This window comes from Camelus bactrianus, chromosome 19, assembly GCF_048773025.1.
Source record: "Camelus bactrianus isolate YW-2024 breed Bactrian camel chromosome 19, ASM4877302v1, whole genome shotgun sequence".
Classification (NCBI taxonomy): Eukaryota; Metazoa; Chordata; class Mammalia; order Artiodactyla; family Camelidae; genus Camelus; species Camelus bactrianus.
In genome coordinates, this window is record NC_133557.1 from 47,532,473 (window position 1) to 47,538,931 (window position 6,459).

The 6,459-nt window shown below is 38.0% G+C and overlaps 1 long non-coding RNA gene across 1 annotated transcript; it reads right to left on the bottom strand.

Annotated features, from left to right (window-relative positions):
- Nucleotides 1-295: 295 nt before the first annotated feature.
- LOC123613023 (uncharacterized) lies at nucleotides 296-5,266 on the bottom strand. Its single transcript, XR_006720334.2, has 2 exons — nucleotides 5,014-5,266; nucleotides 296-2,198 (listed from the first exon to the last, which is right to left on the bottom strand). It is a non-coding gene; the product is annotated as an uncharacterized LOC123613023 (long non-coding RNA).
- Between the last annotated feature and the right edge of the window lie 1,193 nt (nucleotides 5,267-6,459).

The window sequence follows — 6,459 nt, forward strand, 5'->3', positions numbered from 1 at the left end:
TCATTTAAGTTCTCTAGGCATGTGCTGTCCTCCATGGGAGCCACTAGCCACATGCAGAATTATGAAACTATTCTGTAGCCAGGCAGAATTATAAATAAAAATTTTACTGCAAAGGCTCAGTGTGTATGATATTTAGAAACATTAGTGGTTTTCCTGTCGTAACGTTTTTTTTTTTTTTTTATGTCTAGCATTCTGTGGTTTGTAACGCCCATGACTAATGTTTCCCTTATAGTGACGTATTTTTAAATTATAATTTACTGGACACTGTTGCCGACGAAATGAGTCACAGAGCTGCTGTGGGTGCAAAATGTCTCCAGAGATTCTGGTTCCTTTATTTTTTATACCATCTACACAAAGGAGTAACTCTTGCCAAGCACCGAGATTAAACATTTTTTAGGTTGACACATGCGCACTACATCTAAGGTTTCCTTATCTTAATTACACTCAGGCTCTCCTGTTCCCAGGCCTGTTCCTTTTGAGGAACTAATAAACATTCTTGTTTGCAAGCAATGTTTCCCCTGGGAATGGGCAGAGTCACTTGGCAGGAATTTCTGTTTGCAGACAATTCCAGCCACTTCTGTGAAATGTCCCGTGTGCAGGCACATCCACAGCTTCTATGCTAAGTTTCCTTCATCTCCCCCTTTTTTAATTTCTATTAGACTGTATAGCTTGCGTCACTACTTTAGCGATACTCTTCATTTGTTTTTGTTTTCTCCAACGCCAGAAGACTATATAAAGGAATAAACACAATAATATAATCAGAAATAAATTTGCAAACAAACCAGATAGCAAGGCAGTTTTATGTCCCAATGGATTCAAATTATCTAAACTTTGCTTAAGACCTTTAAGAATATTTTCTCCTGTCAACTTAGGTAAATCTTTATGAAAAGTATCAACAATTGATTTTTCCAATTACATTAATTCCTCAGTTAAATTCTGATGGCCCCATAATGATTTTTTAACCTTATCCCATCCCTGTGATATATTAAATCGTATAGGTGTAATACACATTTGTGTAGAATTCCGGTCACATTTTAAAACACTACGAGTTGCAAGAACAGTTAATTGATCACCTATCCAAGAAACAGTATATTGCAAATTTATAACATCAGTAACAAGCTGTGAGTCCAAGTCCTTTTGCTGCTGCCATAACATGTGTGAATCTTTATGCCAATCTCGAACAAAGTCTGCAGTTTGTATTTCTTGTTGAAGAGCCAGCCCAGCAACAGCAGCAGTAGCAGTTACAGAGGCAACAGCTAGAACTGTGGCGATGATCAATCCAACAAATCGGCGAGAGCGATGTAAAACAATTTGCAAAGCGTCATACAGATGAGTTACTGCGATTGAGTCAGATCATGGACGAGTTAAGTTCACTGGCATCCAAAGTTCCGTAAGAGCTTTCACAATCATAGCAGTTAAATTGGAGTTTTCAATTGTTTCCCACCAAGTCTTATTGACACATCGAACAAGTGTACAATTATTAGTACAATTAATATATCCCGCAGTATGATTCCAAATTATATTTCCAGACATTAAAAAAAGGATATTTTAAACATGCAGTAGCTGTATAAGTTACATTTGTATGCAAATTAACATGAAAAGTTCCCGATTGATCCTTAACATTTAAAGTAAAATTTCCCGTCCAAATTAGCAGGAGTCTCACTATATTCTTTATTTATAACCCCTTTTTTTTATTTTTTGTAGATAATCCCGTAAGGTGAGATTGGCACGTTCAAGTATAGCTTGACCTTGACTATTGTAAGGGATGCCAAAGTTGTGTACACTATGATATTTAGAGAGAAATTTATGCAATTTTATAGACTGATAAGCAGGAGCATTATCAGTTTTGAGCTCTTGAGGTACACCCATTATTGCAAAGCAAGCTAATAGGTGAGTGATGACAGCGTCAGCTTTCTCAGAAGATAAGGCTGTAGTCCATTGAAAAAGAGAAAATGTATCAACAGTATGATGTACATATTTAAGGCATCCAAAAGATGTTATAATAAGTACATCCATCTGCCAAATTTCGTTAGTAGTACATCCTCGGGTGTTAACACCTGAAGGGAGAAGGGGTAAAGAAAAAGGAGCACATGAAGGACAGGTTCGAAATATATTTTGAGCTTGCTTTTGAGTTATTGAATGTCGGCTGATAAGTCCTCGAGCATTTGTGTGATGAAGCTGATGTTCTTCTTCTGCAGCTTGAAGAGGAAACAATAAGGAATCTATTAATTGATTACCTTCAGCTAAAGGACCAGACAACATAGAGTGAGCTCTTATATGACAAATATATACAGCATGTTGACGCTGAAGCAATACCTGTTGCACCTGAAAAAAAAGTTTATCAATAGAAGTTCTTAAAAACAAGGGAAGATCCACTTCTGGAAGCAAGGAGCATGATAACGTGGCATATCTAGAATCAGAAACAATGTTAATGGGTTCTGAAAAAAAAATCCTGTAAAGCTAACAATATTGTCCGTAACTCAGCTAGTTGTACAGATGAAAAAGAATGTGTTAAAATTTTTTGTTGGTTCTCTGTCCAATATCCTGCAGAAGTTTTATTAGCATCTGTAAAAATAGTCATACCTGAAACAGGAGCCGGAGAGATTACCTTGGAAATTATAACAGGTGTCTGCCGAAAAAAATCAAAAAGTTTAGAATGAGGATAATGATTAGACAATTGTCCAGGAAATTCTGATAAGGCTAATTGCCATTCTTCATTAAATTGAAGGCTTTTTGAAATCTGTGCTTGTGTTAATTGAGTAATAATTTCATTAGGTTCTTTCCCGGTTAATTGAAGAACTCGTGTTCTTCCTTTGGCAATCAATAAAGCAATCTTCTCCAAATATATACTTAATTTTTTATTAATCCGATTAGGAAGAAAGAGCCATTCAGTAATGGAAATATCCTGGGAGAGTACTCCAGTAGGAGTATGAGGAGTATGAAAAATAATTAATTGTATTGGTTTTTGTAAATTAATATATGATAAATATCCAGTATTAATTTGTTGCTCAACATATATAAGCTCTTCCATAGCCTGGGGTGTAAGCGTTCGTGGACTATCAAGAGCTTTATTTCCTTCTAGAGTTCCAAATAAATGACATAACCGATATGTTGGAATACCAATCGATGGTCTAAGCCAATTAATATCCCCAACAATTTTTGAAAATCATTAAGGGTTTTTAATTGATCTTTGCGAATTTGAATTTTAGGAGGTCTTATATGAGTTCTCTCTAATATAGATCCTAAATATGAATAAGGAAAATCTTCTTGAACCTTTTCAGGAGCCATATACAATCCAAAATCAGACAATGCTATTAAAACCTTTTGATAAATTTGTGATTTTAATTCTTTAGTGGGGGCAGCTATTAATAGATCATCCTTATAGTGATATAGAAGATATTGAGGAAATGACTGTTGTACAGGTTTTAAAGCTCGAGCTACAAACTTCTGACATAAAGTAGGACTATTAATCATTCCTTGTGGCAATACAGTCAATTGGTATCGTTTGACAGGTTGACTGTGATTATATGTAGGGACAGTAAAGGCAAATTTTGCTTTATCCTCTAATTGCAAAGTAATGGTAAAAAAGCAATCTTTCAGGTCTATCACCATAATGCTCCACCCTTGTGGAATCATAGCAGGAGAAGGGAGGCCTAATTGTAATCCTCCCATAGGTTCTATACATTTATTTACTTCACGTAGATCTATTAAAAGTCTCCACTTTCCAGATTTTTTTCTAATAACAAACACTGGAGAATTCCAAGGAGATGTAGAAGGATCAATATGGCCAGCAGATAGCTGTTCAGCCACTAATTGTTCTAAAGCCTCGAGCTTAATTGCAGGAAGTGGCCACTGCTCAGTCCATTTAGGTTTTTTAATAATCCATTTTAAAGGAAGTGCTCAAGGAGGCTGAGCAGTGGCTATTAGTTTTCCGACGGAAAAGACAAGGTCACACCTAATTTTGTTAAAATATCCCTGCCCCAAATATTAGTGGGTATATTTACAATATAAAAAAATGTTGTAATTGTAGTTCCACCTGTTGTTTGAACTGATAATGAAGAACTACTCTTCCATACATTAAAAACAGTTCCAAGTCCTGATAATGATAGGGAACATTTTTGTTTTTCCCATTTAATAGGCCATTGTAGATTTTAAATCTTTAAAAAAAAATTATATTTCATAGGCATATAATTTACATTTATCATTCCGGGAGGTCCAGGCTGCCAAGTAATTGGAAAAAGCTGTGGAGGATCAATAAAGCCACTAGGTGGCGCTGGAAGATCATCATCATCATCATAAAACATAGTAGCAGGAAAAGTAAAATATCTATTTTCTCGGCCCACGTCTACATCTGATACCTTGGGTTTTTCTATGGGAAAGAGGGAAGCATATGAAGGGACGATAGGATTCACAGGCACAGCAGAGACTTTCCTGGAATCCGTTTTTGCTTGTACTTTATTCATCATTTTACGAAACATTTCAGCCATAGTAAAAACTAATTTATCACATTTTTAATCCCCCTTTGTTGCCCTTTCTTCCTTTTCTTCCTCTTCCTCTTCTTCTTCCTCATTAGAATCAGAACTATCATCTGGAGGTTTAGGAGGAAGCTTCGGGGGGGGGAATCTTCTGGCTTTTCCCTTCTGAAGATAAGGGAACTTCAGCAGGAGGAGAATTAGCTTCACTATCTGTCTCAAACACTTTTAAAGCTTGTGTTATCGCACTACAAAGAGTCCATAATCGTAAAGACATTACATTTCCCTTTTGATGTTGCTTCCTTAATTCTTTTTGGACTTGTTTCCATTCTCCTAAATTTAATTGAACTTTAGTCTGATGCCGGAACCAATAACAATGCCGTTCAATATGCTCAAACAGTTCACTTAACCACTTCGAAGAAGCTTTAACTCCTACTGATTGTAACAGACCTTGTATCAGGTCCAAATATTGAATTTTCAAGGAATTAGAACTCCCCATTTTAATCCCGACAGTCCCCCTTTCTTTCCCCGGGGTGCTTACCCTTTCGGTTCTGTCGGGCCCCACGTTGGGCACCAGATGTTGCCGATGAAATGAGCCACAGAGCTGCTGTGGTGCAAAATGTCTCCCGAGATTCGGGTTCCTTTATTTTTTATACCATCTACACAAAGGAGTAACTCTTGCCAAGCACAGAGAGTAAACATTTTTTAGGTTGATGCATGCGCACTACATCTAAGGCTTCATTATCTTAATTAAACTCAGGCTCTCCTGTTCCCAGGCCTGTTCCTTTTGAGGAACTAATAAACATTCTTGTTTGCAAGCAATGTTTCCCCTGGGAACGGGCAGAGTCACTTGGCAGGAATTTCTGTTTGCAGACAAGTCCAGCCACTTCTGTGAAATGTCCCGCATGCAGGCACATCCACAGCTTCTATGCTAAGTATCCTTCAGGACACAGCATCATCATATCACAGTTGAAAAAAATATGATCCACATAAGCCAGGCCATCTGATTTAGTACTTATGAGCAGGGTCTCTGGGACCAGCCTGCCTGAGCACAAATTCTCACTCTGTCTCCGGGGGGTTCTGTGTGAATCTTGGACAAATAATAATGATTATGATTATGATTATGATTTACTTATTTGTGCCTCTTTTTCCTTACCTTTTAAATGGTGAGGAATATGTAAACGCTATCTCCTACTGTATCGTCAGGATTGAGTTAACGTATGTGCTGCCCACTTCCCTGGGTTTCAGCATTCTCCAGGCAATCTGTTCCAAAGTCTGAGGCACTCTCCACTCCCTTAGTCAGTCTGGGATGCTATAACAAATTACCATGGGTGAGGTGGCTTAAAAAACCAGCATATTCCTCAAGCTTTGGAGGCTGAGACATTCAAGGTCAAGGTATCTGGGAGAGGACTGGCTTCATGGCTTGAAGGTGGCTGTCTTCCCAGTATCTTCATGAGGCAGAGAGCAGAGAGGCAAGCTCTCTTGGGCCCCTTTTAAGGCCCCTAATCCCATTCATGAGGGCTCTACTCTCATGATCTCATTTTATCCTACTAATCACCTCCTAAAGGCCTCGCCTCCCAATACCGTCTCACTGGGAGATCGGGTTTCAACATAGGGATTTTGAGGGGATGAAAGCATTCAGTCCACACATCGGCTAACTCTCCCCAACATGCACTCATCAAACCTGAAGCTAATTACAAAGTAATGCTTATATCTCTCTGCCCATTTCCATTCCTACATCCACTACCACTGAAGACCTGTGACACTTTATTCCTTTTTTTCCTGGTAGAGGTTTGATTCCTCTACTCCAATACTCTTCTCATTCCAGTCTGCTTAACAGCCCTACCAGGTATTTTTCCTTAAAACACCTTCCCACTTCACCTGGTTGTTTTTTAGGTGTAAATGTCAGAATCCTCTCCACATCCCACCCCAGAATTTTAATCCCTTATACAACCCCTCCCTATGTTACTTTTCTATTACCACTGTA